This window comes from Prionailurus bengalensis, chromosome B1 (genome assembly GCF_016509475.1).
Source record: "Prionailurus bengalensis isolate Pbe53 chromosome B1, Fcat_Pben_1.1_paternal_pri, whole genome shotgun sequence".
Lineage (NCBI taxonomy): Eukaryota > Metazoa > Chordata > Mammalia > Carnivora > Felidae > Prionailurus > Prionailurus bengalensis.
The window spans coordinates 42163433-42180900 of record NC_057344.1 but is presented as its reverse complement, the minus strand read 5'-3'; positions in this window follow the sequence as shown (position 1 = coordinate 42180900).

The window sequence follows — 17468 nt, the reverse complement described above, 5'->3', positions numbered from 1 at the left end:
AGGGAACCGGTTCCTGCCAGGGAACTTGCTCGCTCCGCGCAAACACCCAACTCTGCGCTTCTGCGGAGCCAAACCTCCGGCAGCGGATCTGACTCCCTCCCGCTGCCACAGGGCCCCTCCTGAAGTGGATCACCTAAGGAGAAGCGATCTAAGCCTGCCCCTCCTGCCCCCGAGCACCTTGCCTACCCACCCCAGCTAATACGCCAGATCCCCAGCATCACAAGCCTGGCAGGGTGCAAGTAGCCCAGACGAGCCACATCACCCCACAGTGAATCCCGCCCCTAGGAGAGGGGAAGAGAAGGCACACACCAGTCTGACTGTGGCCCCAGCGGTGGGCTGGGGGCAGACATCAGGTCTGACTGCGGCCCCGCCCACCAACTCCAGGTATACACCACAGCACAGGGGAAGTGCCCTGCAGGTCCTCACCACGCCAGGGACTATCCAAAATGAGCAAGCGGAAGAACTCCCCTCAGAAGAATCTCCAGGAAATAACAACAGCTAATGAGCTGATCAAAAAGGATTTAAATAATATAACAGAAAGTGAATTTAGAATAATAGTCATAAAATTAATCGCTGGGCTTGAAAACAGTATACAGGACAGCAGAGAATCTCTTGCTACAGAGATCAAGGGACTAAGGAACAGTCACGAGGAGCTGAAAAACGCTTTAAACGAAATGCATAACAAAATGGAAACCACCACAGCTCGGCTTGAAGAGGCAGAGGAGAGAATAGGTGAACTAGAAGATAAAGTTATGGAAAAAGAGGAAGCTGAGAAAAAGAGAGATAAAAAAATCCAGGAGTATGAGGGGAAAATTAGAGAATTAAGTGATACACTAAAAAGAAATAATATACGCATAATTGGTATCCCAGAGGAGGAAGAGAGAGGGAAAGGTGCTGAAGGGGTACTTGAAGAAATCATAGCTGAGAACTTCCCTGAACTGGGGAAGGAAAAAGGCATTGAAATCCAAGAGGCACAGAGAACTCCCTTCAGACGTAACTTGAATCGATCTTCTGCACGACATATCATAGTGAAACTGGCAAAATACAAGGATAAAGAGAAAATTCTGAAAGCAGCAAGGGGTAAACGTGCCCTCACATATAAAGGGAGACCTATAAGACTCGTGACTGATCTCTCTTTTGAAACTTGGCAGGCCAGAAAGAATTGGCAAGAGATTTTCAGGGTGCTAGACAGAAAAAATATGCAGCCAAGAATCCTTTATCCAGCAAGTCTGTCATTTAGAATAGAAGGAGAGATAAAGGTCTACCCAAACAAACAAAAACTGAAGGAATTTGTCACCACTAAACCAGCCCTACAAGAGATCCTAAGGGGGACCCTGTGAGACAAAGTCCCAGAGACATCACTATAAGCATAAAACATACAGACATCACAATGACTCTAAACCCGTATCTTTCTATAATAACACTGAATGTAAATGGATTAAATGCGCCAACCAAAAGACATAGGGTATCAGAATGGATAAAAAAACAAGACCCATCTATTTGCTGTCTACAAGAGACTCATTTTAGACCTGAGGACACCTTTAGATTGAGAGTGAGGGGATGGAGAACTATTTATCATGCGACTGGAAGCCAAAAGAAAGCTGGAGTAGCCACACTTATATCAGACAAACTAGACTTTAAATTAAAGGCTGTAACAAGAGATGAAGAAGGACATTATATAATAGTTACAGGGTCTATCCATCAGGAAGAGCTAACAATTATCAATGTCTATGCACCGAATACCGGAGCCCCCAAATATATAAAACAATTACTCATAAACATAAGCAACCTTATTGATAAGAATGTGGTAATTGCAGGGGACTTTAATACACCACTTACAGAAATGGATAGATCATCTAGACACACGGTCAATAAAGAAACAAGGGCCCTGAATGAGACATTGGATGAGATGGACTTGACAGATATATTTAGAACTCTGCATCCCAAAGCAACAGAATATACTTTCTTCTCGAGTGCACATGGAACATTCTCCAAGATAGATCATATACTGGGTCACAAAACAGCCCTTCATAAGTTTACAAGAATTGAAATTATACCATGCTTACTTTCAGACCACAATGCCATGAAGCTTGAAATCAACCACAGGAAAAAGTCTGGAAAACCTCCAAAAGCATGGAGGTTAAAGAACACCCTACTAACGAATGAGTGGGTCAACCAGGCAATTAGAGAAGAAATTAAAAAATATATGGAGACAAACGAAAATGAAAATACAACAATCCAAACGCTTTGGGACGCAGCAAAGGCAGTCCTGAGAGGAAAATACATTGCAATCCAGGCCTATCTCAAGAAACAAGAAAAATCCCAAATACAAAATCTAACAGCACACCTAAAGGAACTAGAAGCAGAACAGCAAAGGCAGCCTAAGCCCAGCAGAAGAAGAGAAATAATAAAGATCAGAGCAGAAATAAACAATATAGAAACTAAAAAAACTGTAGAGCAGATCAACGAAACCAAGAGTTGGTTTTTTGAAAAAATAAACAAAATTGACAAACCTCTAGCCAGGCTTCTCAAAAAGAAAAGGGAGATGACCCAAATAGATAAAATCATGAATGAAAATGGAATGATTACAACCAATCCCTCAGAGATACAAACAATTATCAGGGAATACTATGAAAACTTATATGCCAACAAATTGGACAACCTGGAAGAAATGGACGAATTCCTGAACACCCACACGCTTCCAAAACTCAATCAGGAGGAAATAGAAAGCTTGAACAGACCCATAACCAGCGAAGAAATTGAATCGGTTATCAAAAATCTCCCAACAAATAAGAGTCCAGGACCAGATGGCTTCCCAGGGGAGTTCTACCAGACGTTTAAAGCAGAGATAATACCTATCCTTCTCAAGCTATTCCAAGAAATAGAAAGGGAAGGAAAACTTCCAGACTCATTCTATGAAGCCAGTATTACTTTGATTCCTAAACCAGACAGAGACCCAGTAAAAAAAGAGAACTACAGGCCAATATCCCTGATGAATATGGATGCAAAAATTCTCAATAAGATACTAGCAAATCGAATTCAACGGCATATAAAAAGAATTATTCACCATGATCAAGTGGGATTCATTCCTGGGATGCAGGGCTGGTTCAACATTCGCAAAACAATCAACGTGATACATCACATTAACAAAAAAAAGAACATCGATCCTGTCAATCGATGCAGAAAAGGCCTTCGACAAAATCCAGCACCCTTTCTTAATAAAAACCCTTGAGAAAGTCGGGATAGAAGGAACATACTTAAAGATCATAAAAGCCATTTATGAAAAGCCCACAGCTAACATCATCCTCAACGGGGAAAAACTGAAAGCTTTTTCCCTGAGATCAGGAACACGACAAGGATGCCCACTCTCACCGCTGCTGTTTAACATAGTGCTGGAAGTTCTAGCATCAGCAATCAGACAACAAAAGGAAATCAAAGGCATCAAAATTGGCAAAGATGAAGTCAAGCTTTCGCTTTTTGCAGATGACATGATATTATACATGGAAAATCCGATAGACTCCACCAAAAGTCTGCTAGAACTGATACAGGAATTCAGCAAAGTTGCAGGATACAAAATCAATGTACAGAAATCAGTTGCATTCTTATACACTAACAATGAAGCAACAGAAAGACAAATAAAGAAACTGATCCCATTCACAATTGCACCAAGAAGCATAAAATACCTAGGAATAAATCTAACCAAAGATGTAAAGGATCTGTATGCTGAAAACTATAGAAAGCTTCTGAAGGAAATTGAAGAAGATTTAAAGAAATGGAAAGACATTCCCTGCTCATGGATTGGAAAAATAAATATTGTCAAAATGTCAATACTACCCAAAGCTATCTACACATTCAATGCAATCCCAATCAAAATTGCACCAGCATTCTTCTCGAAACTAGAACAAGCAATCCTAAAATTCATATGGAACCACAAAAGGCCCCGAATAGCCAAAGGAATTTTGAAGAAGAAGACCAAAGCAGGAGGCATCACAATCCCAGACTTTAGCCTCTACTACAAAGCTGTCATCATCAAGACAGCATGGTATTGGCCCAAAAACAGACACATAGACCAATGGAATAGAATAGAAACCCCAGAACTAGACCCACAAACGTATGGCCAACTCATCTTTGACAAAGCAGGAAAGAACATCCAATGGAAAAAAGACAGCCTCTTTAACAAATGGTGCTGGGAGAACTGGACAGCAACATGCAGAAGGTTGAAACTAGACCACTTTCTCACACCATTCACAAAAATAAACTCAAAATGGATAAAGGACCTGAATGTGAGACAGGAAACCATCAAAACCTTAGAGGAGAAAGCAGGAAAAGACCTCTCTGACCTCAGCCGTAGCAATCTCTTACTCGACACATCCCCAAAGGCAAGGGAATTAAAAGCAAAAGTGAATTACTGGGACCTTATGAAGATAAAAAGCTTCTGCACAGCAAAGGAAACAACCAACAAAACTAAAAGGCAACCAACGGAATGGGAAAAGATATTCGCAAATGACATATCGGACAAAGGGCTAGTATCCAAAATCTATAAAGAGCTCACCAAACTCCACACCCGAAAAACAAATAACCCAGTGAAGAAATGGGCAGAAAACATGAATAGACACTTCTCTAAAGAAGACATCCGGATGGCCAACAGGCACATGAAAAGATGTTCAGCGTCGCTCCTTATCAGGGAAATACAAATCAAAACCACACTCAGGTATCACCTCATGCCAGTCAGAGTGGCCAAAATGAACAAATCAGGAGACTATAGATGCTGGAGAGGATGTGGAGAAACGGGAACTCTCTTGCACTGTTGGTGGGAATGCAAATTGGTGCAGCCGCTCTGGAAAGCAGTGTGGAGTTTCCTCAGAAAATTAAAAATAGACCTACCCTATGACCCAGCAATAGCACTGCTAGGAATTTATCCAAGGGATACAGGAGCACTGATGCATAGGGCCACTTGTACCCCAATGTTCATAGCAGCACTCTCAACAATAGCCAAATTATGGAAAGAGCCTAAATGTCCATCAACTGATGAATGGATAAAGAAATTGTGGTTTATATACACAATGGAATATTACATGGCAATGAGAAAAAATGAAATATGGCCTTTTGTAGCAACGTGGATGGAACTGGAGAGTGTGATGCTAAGTGAAATAAGCCATACAGAGAAAGACAGATACCATATGGTCTCACTCTTATGTGGATCCTGAGAAACTTAACAGGAACCCATGGGGGAGGGGAAGGAAAAAAAAAAAAAAGAGGTTAGAATGGGAGAGAGCCAAAGCATAAGAGACTGTTAAAAACTGAGAACAAACTGAGGGTTGATGGGGGGTGGGAGGGAGGAGAGGGTGGGTGATGGGTATTGAGGAGGGCACCTTTTGGGATGAGCACTGGGTGTTGTATGGAAACCAATTTGTCAATAAATTTCAGAAAAAAATAAAAAATAAAAAAAAAAATAAAAAAAATACATAATCAGAGGAAAACATTCATAAATATAAAGAGAGACCCAAGGCACAGATTGAAAGAGGCCATTGAAAGCTAGCTAAACAAGTGAAAAGAAATGAAGAGCCACACATACATTTCATAAAAGGTTTGTATTTCTTTTTTTTAAAATTTTTTTTTTTCAACTTTTATTTATTTTTGGGACAGAGAGAGACAGAGCATGAACGGGGGAGGGGCAGAGAGAGAGGGAGACACAGAATCGGAAACAGGCTCCAGGCTCTGAGCCATCAGCCCAGAGCCTGACGCGGGGCTCGAACTCACGGACCGCGAGATCGTGACCTGGCTGAAGTCGGACGCTTAACCGACTGCGCCACCCAGGCGCCCCAAAAGGTTTGTATTTCAAGAGTTAGAAACTACGAGAGTGTTCAGACAGGTACGTCTGTGTGGCTCAGATGGTTAAGCCTCCAACTTTGGCTCCGGTCATGATCTCATAGCTCATAGGTTCGGGCCCCACGTCGGGCTCTGTGCTGACAGCTCAGAGCCTGGAGCCTGCTTCAGATTCTGTGTCCCCCGCCTCTCTGCCCCTCCCCTGCTCATGCTCTGTCTCTTGCTCCTTCAAAAATAAACATAAACATTAAAAAAATTTTAAAAAGCATGTTCAAACATATCTCTCTTTCCCCAAACCCAAAAGTGGATGACAAATGAAAGAATGACCCAGTTAATTTTTGTAACGTTCCTTAATATCACCCTTGGTAGTCAATTGCATATATGTATTCTAGCTACAGAGCTTTCACTTACCCTCAGTCTTTTGCTCAATATATAGAACAGAATCATTCTTAAAATAATAAAAATATTTTTAAATGTTTATTGATTGATTTTGAGAGAGACAGAGAGAGAGAGAGAGCACAAGCAGCAGGGGAGGGGCAGAGAGAGAGCGAGAAGAGAGAGAATCCCAAGCAGACTCTACAGAGCCTGATGCAGGGCTCGATCTTACTAACCCTGAGATCCAACCTGAGCTGAAATCTAGTTGGATGCCTAACCGACTGAGCCACCCAGGTGCCCCAATAAAAATACTTTTAAAGTGATAATTTAATAAGGTAATTAAAATGTTAATATACTTGAAAGGATATTAATTTTTTCTCAGTAGTCAGTATTTCGTCAATATTGTTGGGTTTTTTTTCCTTGTTCAGATATGGACAGTATCGTATCTTCAGTATTTATCTCGCAGACTATTCAAGGCAATTACATTTTGAACCCTCATAAAACTACATTTTTACCAATATTCAGAAATTGGTCCAAAAGAGGCTATAATTTTTCATAGTTAATGCCTTTTATGACTGTTAAAACTGTTACACTTTTATGTATCATGATAAAACCAGATCAGAAGATGCTTAAGGTGAAACCATCCATGGTAATCTTGCTCAGAGTATACACGCGCTTTACATGTGCTTTGCGCGTAGTAGGAACTTCATAATAATTTTAACATGCCCTTATCATCTGCATTTTCAAAGTAACAATGCACAGCAATACACTGAATTGTGTTTATTTTCAAATATCTCTTTCCCTGAAATTCTTCTGAATTTAAGTTCAAATGCTGTGCCTCCCTGACAGTGGTAACCATCTCTCAGCACTGCTTTAAGCTGTCTCCACGATTTGCCCATTCTCCTTCATCCCACAGACTTTCCCTTCTGAACATCAGATCATAGGAGTGAGCAGAGCCAGGCCTCACCAGTCCCCCAGAGACTGTTTATAAAAACATTACATAAAGTGGGGAAGGAGAAATTCTGTGGGGGCTAACAGCCAACTTCCCGCTTCTTCCCCAAAAACAGACCTATGGCCTATGTGCAGCTCCTCCCATTTCACCTGCCCCCCCACCCCCAACACACACACAATGTTACCTCTACCTTGGGACTTTTTCTCAGTCCTGGAGCCCAGGAAGTTCAGCTGATTTAAATTAGAATTCCACCACTTGCCACTAAAAGAGACCTGAGAAATCACTACATAAATAAATACAACTGAAAAAAAAAAAACAAACCTGTACATAAATTTAGATTTTTAAGCTTTTATTGGTTAGAAAGAGGTACTATTGTTACAGTTTAATTTACTATCTATTCTGCTAGGCAGCTAACACTGCACTTCCATACTATTTTATAATTATCTGTTTATATGTGTATCTCTCTTGGTAATCCATTTCTGTGTAGCAAATTATTCTCATATCCAGTGGCTTCAAATCATTTTAACTCACAATATAATGAGCCAGGAATTCAGGTAAGGCTTGCTGAGTGAATCCGTGGCTCCATGTGGCATCCACAGGGTCACTTGGTAGTATTCAGCTTACAGCTGGTCCAGTCCGGCAGGTGCAAACACTTTCACACACAGGTCCACTCTTGGTGGGGATGACGAGGCTCAGCCAGGTTCCTGTTCCTCCCTGAACAGATTCATGGTCTCCCATCGACCACTCAGATCAGACTTCCTCCATAATGGGCCATGCTGCAAGGAAAATGACCTGGAAAGTGGCATTCTGTAGGGCCTGGACCCCAAACTGGCACCTCATGGCACCTGCCATATTACAGTGGTCAAAGCCAGCCCAGATCCAAAAAGGGGGACAGTGTCAAAGAATTTGTGGCCTCTTTTATCCTCTGTACCCAGTACTCTCTGAGCGCCCTGAGAACAAGGTATGTGCTTTATGGATCTTTGTATCCCTAGATAAAAAATTAGGCCAGAGGGGCGCCTGGGTGGCGCAGTCGGTTGAGCGTCCGACTTCAGCCAGGTCACGATCTTGCAGTCCGTGAGTTGGAGCCCCGCGTCGGGCTCTGGGCTGATGGCTCAGAGCCTGGAGCCAGCTTCCAATTCTGTGTCTCCCTCTCTCTCTGCCCCTCCCCCGTTCATGCTCTGTCTCTCTCTGTCCCAAAAATAAATAAACGTTGAAAAAAAAAAATTAGGCCAGAGACACAAGTAGGAAAGCTAGAGAAGTACAGTCAAAATCTAGACCCTTGAAAACATGAGTAAGTAGCTGCACTAGCCCTGGACTGCCCCCCCCCCCACTTCCTGATCCATGAACAAACAAACAAGAAAACCATGTGTTCAAACTATTGTTAATAAAAGATCAGACTGGACTTAATCTTCCTCATCTATATTAGATCTCAGAATACAAGTATACTGCTTAACAATGTTCGCAGTAGGGCTTTCTTGGAGGGGGCAAAAAGGATCAAACTTACCTAAACCATGCTGATTTCTTAATTTCATGTTAGGTAAAATTGATTTTTTAACATCAAAGATTAAGGAAATATACTTTTGAGTATAGGATTAGAAAAAATTAAAATGTATCATTGCAAAATTTAAATTTTATTTAAATTAAAAATAACTAGAGAAAAAGAAAGGAAATACAGCACATGCAACTCAGGGAATACAAAGGAAACACACAAAACACAAAACAAAATGATCTCAAGTTAAATGCTCTGGGACCGCCAAAATATATAATGGTTTAATTCTTCTGGTAAAAGACAAAGTAAATAAAAAAAAAGAGAGAGAGAGAGAACTGAATCCCATAGTAATACACTTTTTATAAGAGACACAACTAAATAAGTAGTGGGGTGGGGTGGGGTGAGCAAAAATAATCAGATAAATTAAAATTAAAAGAAAGAAAAGTGGGACGATTTTCATAATAGAAAACAAAGCCTGACATATTAACCAAGATAAAGAAGATTAGTTCATAATGTTAGCAATGTTAGAAATATGATATGGTAAAATATAACATAACATAATATCCATGACACTTCTATGCCAAATCATTTTGAAATGCTTTTGGTAAGAATAGAATGCTAAGCACATTTACAAGTACTGTCTTACTGAATCTTCACAACTGTTCTTTAAAATAGGTATCATTATACCTAAGTTCCAGATGTAGAAATCAGCGATCCTGGTCTTAGATGACAATATGGAGGTCAAACTTTGGAAATGCAAATGCTAGATGAAAAAGCACACACAAACCTGGGCAGAGCTGTGGTCATGTTTTGAATGCTGTCCCAAAGGAACCTGCAGGAATAAAGCCAGGTGCCAGCTTTCATTTCCATGGCTGTTAGGGAGGGTGAAACCTTGTTTGAAATGGAATACGGAAGCCCTGAAGGGGGCACTCTCATGCAGGTACTCCTCGGTGCAGCAATGTACCCAACGAGAGGAAGGAAGGTAGAGTGATTTGGACAAGGGAAGACATTTTTCACATAGGAATTTTATGTACTGCTTTTAAGAAAAAGAAGGAAGATTCCTCTCTACCCCAGCAACAGCACAGTAACCATCACTTGCAGCCAACCTTGAACTTGTGTTCTTCCCTGGTGAACTTTCGTTCAAATCAATCCTCCTGTTTCCTGCTAAAACCTAATAAAAGCTGACCTTCCCTTTGTCTTTTTGGTCTTGCGCACAGTTTGCCATAGTTTGCCTGTCTCAAATTTTGCAATTCCCCTGCTCTTCCGAAATCAATTCATTTTGTTTGTAAAAGAACTGGAGAGTTTATTTTTAAGGTTGACAGGAGCATTCCCTTTCTTCCTGCACACTCCATGGTGGGGAGGATAACAAAAGATTCCCAGGCTGCTCCAGAGGCCCAAGAGCTAGGGCATAGGTGGCTGGGTGGGAAGTGGGCAGTGCCACATGCCCACAAGAGGAGTGCTTAGCTGGAGAACGGGTGGGTAGACTGCTGTTCTGACCTACTACTCTATTGCTTGTTGCAGGACAGGGTCCCTCTCTGCTCATGAAGAAAATCTCCCAGGTGCTTAGGCTGAGGACCAAAAGCATTAAGATTACATTCTAGTACCAGCTGCTGTGCTGGTATCCTGGCCCCAGATAGTACAGTTTGAAACAGCTTTGCTTATTCTTTAAACAGTTAAAAAATAGCTTAAAGCCTTTTTTTTTTTTGCTTCTTACATCTCAGCTACTAAAGCTTTTCTGCTTACAAACCATCAAATAACACTCAGAGGAGCAAGTGGGGTTACACACTAGAGCAAAAAACCATCAATTATGGTTACCACCAAAAGGTGCAGTCTTGTGCTCATACAGCCCATTGTCTTTGGTTGGTTGGTTCAGTTGTGTCTGGACTTTTTATTGAAGTGTTTGACAAACATCATTAAGCTCAACAGGTGCAAAAAGTAACCAGACGTGTTGAAAGCACCAATAGGAAGAGACATTCCCCATTTGATTCAGATGGGGAAGAAAGTAAAGATAATGCAGGAAAAAATGAAAAGTGAATTTCTAAAAACAGCAAATACCACATATGATTTTGCTTGTGGAAATGAGCCATTGACTGGGCTGTTGCAACGATTCTGCACGACAGAACAAATCGTGCAACCAGCAAGCATATCTTACACAGCAATAACCAGGAAAAGTGGAAAAAAGTGACTGGCCACATGGTGCATTCCTTTGGTCAGTTTGGATGAGTAGGAGTTGTGGGGGGGAGGTGCTCAGTATAAATGTGGGAAGTGCTACAGAAGCATCACTTGTGTGAGCCCCGGCAGCCTGGAGGTTTAAGGTGAACCTTAAACGTTGGGGATCATCAACTCATTGCCAGTGTGCATAAAACTGCCATTTTCTAGGAAAAGGTGCTGGATATGATGTGTACATAAGGAAGGGAGGGAAGTCCCCACTGATGTCAAATCTTTAAAGGGTGGTTTCTCTTTCCTTTTTGTTGGAAAGGTGCCCTGGGCTACCAGTTAAATCCTCTCATCATTGCTTAGGGATTACAAACATTTTGGAGCTTGGCATATTCTTCCAGGTTTCTCTTTGGGGCTTGTTTACCACATTCTCAATCCTCAGGGGGAGCATGAAGCATTCTCAGTGCCCGAGTTGTCACAGAGGCTGAGGCGACAGCCTGAACCGTTTGCTGCCCTTGCCCGAGCTCTGGTTTGGGAAGCACCAAGCACCGTAGTTCACAGAGTGAGCACAACACTGAGGTTCTGGCTCTAATTCTGCCACTAGTCAGCTGGGGCTTTGGACGAGTCCTCTCTCCTCTCTTTGCCTTATTTTACTTAGCTCAAGAGTTCCAGCTGTATACACTCCAAGAAGTCTACAGTTGGAAGGGGACAGGAATGCCACAAGGAACTGGTCCTAGAGAAGGATGCTACAGCCTGCAGGTGAGGACATGTCTGCGAACACATCTCCGTTTCTCTCTGATTCGTTTTTAAGAGACTCTGAGCAAGTTCAGTGGACACATGTTAGTTATGGTCTTGTTAATTGCTTCTCCCCATCTATCATCTGTTGTCCATGTCTGATGGCCATCATGTTTCCAAGATGACAATTACTCCACCAAGTAATGGATGAAAATAACTGGTTTCCTGCCTTCAGCCTCTCATAGAAGTCATTTTGCTTACTTTTCGAACAGGATTAATGAGGTCTATCTAATTTTCTTTTGCCAAAGTTACTATATTTAACAGACTTTCCTCATTGAAAGAGCACATGGATGATCTATAGCTTTCTGTAAATGTGTGAAGAAATAACTAATTGGTCTACTCCACCTATTTGGTTTCATCTATTTCCCCAAATTTGGGGGAAAGTTTTTCACAAGGAGAAATGGTAAATAACCCAAAACAATGGTTAAAGTTTTAAGATACTTAGGGTATTGCCTGATTCCTTTTGATGTCTTAAATTGGCCTTGGATCTTTCATAAATCTGTCACTACCAGAGAAAATTAACATGACAAGTTATTTTTTGTGAACACCAGAACACATTGGTCTTTAATCAAATAGAAAGCATTTCACTAATGTGTTCGAGAGCTTCACATTAGCACAGATCTGTTGGTCTCTCGGTACAATAAACAGTTATAATCTCTGTGTATATAAATTCAAATACCAATTATGTGATTAGCAATTGTATTTCTAATTAGAACTTTAAGTTTGTGACCATAAAACCCAGCTTTCTATTTAACCTGTGAGAATGTTTCTATATTGTATTTTTAGCCTCTGAAGTACATTGATAGAAGAATTACAATAGCACAGAATGTTACCCACAAAAAGGCCAATCTTTAGGTAGTCATTTGAGAGTCAACAAAAGAGCCTCAGCACCTATAGGCAGCTGTTATCCACCTGTACCTTCAGATGCCCTAATTCATCAAGGTTGTCCCTGGCAGGGCACTGATTATCAGCAGCTTTGCTTCCATGGAGGCGGACCTTGCCTTGTCTGTGTGTCTTGCCCTCTGAGCACCTTGGCCAACCTGATCACCCCACCAATGGACTGGAAAATAAATCTACCATCTACTCACCACACACAGAGGCAGAGACCCACTAAGTCCTGGGGCAAATTCCCTCAGAAATATAAAGAGAAATCTGAAATAAAGTTGGAGGCATATCTAACTACTTGGTAGAATTTTTTAGATGTTTTGGGGAACTGGTTCCACTCTTGGGGCTCCTGCTCTGGATGCAGCTCACTTGGTCTCTTTGGTGCTGCCTCTTGGTGCCCTCCCCCCACCCATTAAGTTCTGTGCCTATTCTGTTTCCTGTCTTCTGACTCTGCATTGTCTCCACATCTGTGTGCTCTCTCCGCTCTCACCCTGGCTTGGCTGCTCTGTCTGGGGCTGCAGACTGTAGCCACCTAGTCCCTGCTGCCAGCACCAGATTCACCCAACTTGGGTTTCCCTCTTTGGAGCCCTCCCTCAAGCACCAGCTGAGGAGTGATGACTGACCTCAACACCTGTTACCCAGTTTGTTGTTTGTTTTTCTTTGTTTTGTTTTGTTTTTGTTTTTCACTTGGAAAGCTGAATCTCAAATCCTCTCTTTCTAGCCCCTCTCTGGTCACTTTGGATCTGCTCCTTGGTCTTTGCCACACATACATGCTCAGACTGTGCCCTCTGGATAGGAACACTTTTCCCAATGACGCCTGCGTTTTGCAAGGTTGTCTGGAAATTTCATAATGGCCTTTCAAGCAATTGTGACTGTGGCAAGCCTTTGTCATCTAGTCATTCTCCTCAGTCTCTGCACAGACTCCACTGAGACGTGATGCCAAGGTCCCTGATGCCTCATGTGAGAGGGCACCCAAGATGTGATAACCCCACATGGCCAAGGCAAGGCTGCACTGAGACAGGTTTCCACTGCAGACCAGCAACAGTCGGCAACCAGAGGCTCCCTCAGCCTCTCCTTTTCTAAAAGGCCTAGGTCTGACAAACTTTGGTCACATGGGATAGAAAGTTAGGCTCAAGCAGAGTGAGCTGTCCCTTGCTTTGTTTTGCAGAGAAGGTGGGGATCCATTTGATGGTTTCTTGGTGCATCCAGAGAACAGTAAGAAGCATGGGCTGGTGTGAACTGACCAGAACCAACACCTACCAGGATCATCTCCTAGCAAGCCTACATTGTACGGGCAAGAACAGTGAGGCTTCGAGAAGGCCTTTGCGAGTCTCAGAGTTGGCAGCTAGACCGGAACTAGAATGCTGGTGTCTGAGTCATTTATAGACCTTAGGGGTGGGGAGGGGGGGCAGCTCAGAAGATGACCCATAGGCCCTGCGCGAACTCTTGGCTTGTCCCATTTTAGGTGACACTGGGGAAGGTGAGTTTTCACCTTGTCCTCTTTAGCAACAAATTGCTAAAGAAATTTCTGAAAACTCACATTTTTCTCCTTTCCTGGAGCCCTGATTTTACATGAATTCTATTTTCCTGCCCTTCTTTTCCTTCCCTGTCCCCCCAAAATCTAGAACCTTTATGTAGCTACAGTGATTCTGCAGAAGCCAGCCCTCCCTCCTGCCTGGGAAGTAGAAACCAATATAGTGCCTTAATATTCCTAGGCAACATTATTATCATTTGATATGCCAATGTGATAATGGGCAGTTTGCCAGTCTTGTCATTTTAGAAGCAAATTGGCTTAAGTAATCACCTAAAACATCCTCTTCCAAGGGACTTCCCCCTCCCCCCCACATAGTAAATAGCACCTGTCACTTCCAACTGTGAGGCACAGAGAAAATATTTCCTCTCTTAAGTAATACAAGGGATTTGAAGCTTTTGCAGGCCTTCCATTTAAATAAAGCTCTTTTTTAAAAAATAAAAATTCAATGCACGCTCACAGGATTTCAGTGTTGTCAAATATTCAATTTAAACTCTCCCTCTTATTTACATTCTCCGTCTGAACAACTGGTATTTCACAGGAGAGTTTTTTTTCCCTGCAGAGAGCATTCATGCAACGTAGTGCTGGTGTTATTACCCAAGTGATTCCTGCCTCCTGTATGCTGTGTTCCAAAGCCTTATCTCTATTCCCTTTGTCCCTCCAGGGCTGAGTGGGCGTTCTCCACGACAGCAGACAGCAATTTTCCATCTCTCAATAGCCTGATTCAAATGGGATCGATCGGAGGAAGCCACAGCCAGAGAACCATTGCAGCTGTGCTGTGCCCAAGGGTGTGAAAGGTCCCTGCTCCCCGGCCCTGCTCTCACTGAGGCTTCCGATGTGGCAAGTGGCCTGCCTCTTCCCTTTCTCAGGCATTTCCTCACGTGCCTGTCACCAGGCCAAAGAATTCTGCCTCATTTCTTCACAAAGCACTTTGGTGTGTGCTGTTTCTTTCTGACTTGGGGGCCTGGGAGCAGTAACAGAGTATTCTGTTTGGGCTGCGACAGGCAGCCGGTAACGGGATGGCTCTTGGAAATGATTGATAGCAGCTACACATCTGTGGTTTTGATGACACCTAGGCTGCAGAACAGTCTAACCGTCACTGCGGCTGGGATGAGACTTTTCCTCCTGCTGCCCTTGAGCTGCCCATTGATTGGATCTTGGATTCAAGGCTCTTTAGTTGTTTTCGTTGCTAGAATTTTTGACATATTTGGTTATAAAACTAAGGTAGTTCTTTCTCTGTAAGCTGAAGCCAGGGACATATTGGACCATTGCACAGTCAGGAAAATGAAGAATAAATGAGTTAGAGCCATATCATGTGAGAAGTAATCAGAGACACCCCCACCGCCTCCCAGGCCACCAACCTGTCACTGCTAAGGGCACAAAGTAAAATGCCAGAAATGCTGTGGACATCCCTGGGAGTTTATGATAGTATAATATGCTGGGCAAAGCAATTGCAAACCCCATTTAATGATACAGGTGACATCCGTTTTAGCTTCATGGGATCTGGTCATCTGAATTTTTCCAAGTTGCTTTATTCACACACCTGAAAACTGAAACAATCTTGAAGCAGGAGACATCACTTCATTATGTGTACAAACAGTAAAAATGCAGAGTCATGTTCTTTAGTATTCCATTGACTTCCCCAAGTTATATGGTAATGGGTGCCATCTAGCCCATGCCCATCCCTCCCAAGAAAGCTGGGCCTAGGGAGAGGAAAGTAGCTTCTTTATGAAAGCCTATATTTTTCTCCTGGCAGAATATGGCCAAACCTCCTGCCTCCTAAATTTCAACTCCCATCTTGCTACTGCACATTGGTACCTCCTAATTCATAAAGTTTCAAATTAAATTCACGATTATTTCTAAAAGTTACCTTCTTTAGATAATCAAACCAATGAAACACTATATATAACACCACGTAAATGCATGACTTCTTTCTCCCGTTCACTTGTCAGGACTATCAAGGTCCCATCCAGTGACGATGAGGCTAACAGGAAGAGGGTTGTAAGCTAGGAATGACTCAGCCAACCAGGACAGCAGGACCCAACTCTTCAAGGGAGGAGTCAGTAATATGAGTCATCAGGACTGAAAGGGCTGGTTAAATAAAAACCACTTCTATGTGGGGAATGGGCTTCAGGAATGAGGACAAAGGAGCGGATTCTGGACAGAGCAGTCAGTAGCTAGACACACGAGGACCGCACAGAGAGACACAGCCTGATATTGTTGGAATGTCCAGTCTGGACAGCTCAGGTCCACCAGGCCCCAGGTAGAAAATAATGGTATATTCCCAAGCCTCACTCGCTGCTATGCAGGGCTCTCATTGGCTTGGAGACTGGGTCATGTGGGACTCCTAACCCCATCACGTCCCCAACAGGACTGGGAAAAAACAAAGTGGCTCCCAACCATACAGGATTCCACTCCTCCACTCCCAGGGATGGGTGTTTTGGCTGTGCATTAACACCTGCCTGTGTCTCTAACATCCATGATATGGAGGACTTGAATCATAGGGCAGATTTCGGTATAGGGAATTCTAATCCATTAACAATGAAGAAGAATTTAGGGCACCAAAGGGCAGACATGATCAGAGAGCTGGGAGATCTTTGAACTTCATGTCCACTGTAGTAAGCTAACTTTTGGAGTGGGGGGGCTCATGTCTAGTAAGCTGATTTATGTAGTGGGTTAAGCTCAAACTCACAAAGTTTATGACTCAGCAATGTCTGTCTGACATTTATTACCACTCGACAGACTGGCAGTCATAAATCTAGCTTCATTTTTACAGCTAAATAGCTCCTATCATGAGACAAAGGAACAAAGGGAAATAATCCACAGCTGTGCTATTCATCCTGCATCTTATCAAAAAATAGGAAAAAGTATAGAAATGTATAGGTCATGTTGTAATAGTCATATTTATATGCACACATGCAAGTACACTGTGTACAAATACTATATAAATATATGTGCTAAATTACACCTGATGCTGACGCCCTGCCTATGGAAACATGGTGAGGAGACGCATGTCTCATTTCTCTGTGTTAGAGCAAAGCCAGTCATGGGCTCTCCTTGCTAGCTGCAAGTGTCAGGGTCCATGTGCTGAGTCAAAGCCCAACAGAGGGACAGAGCTCAAGCCTGGGGTGGAGGTGAGGGCATGCACAGGAAGTGAGACAGAAAAAGGTGCCCCATGGGAATTCACATAGACAGCTTCTGGGACACTCTGAGCTCTGCTCTGCTGGGAAGCTGTTCTTGGAGTTACACCAGCAGCAACCCTCTCCCACATAAGGTTCTAGTTCACGTATTTTGGTTTTCTTTTTTTGTTCTCTTTTTTCTACAGCACATAATTTTTAATGCTATACAAATAATACATATAAGTGTATATATAAATACGTACTGTATCATACATATTCTCATATTCTTTTTTTAAAAATTTTTTAATGTTTATTTTTGAGAGAGACAGAGACAGAATG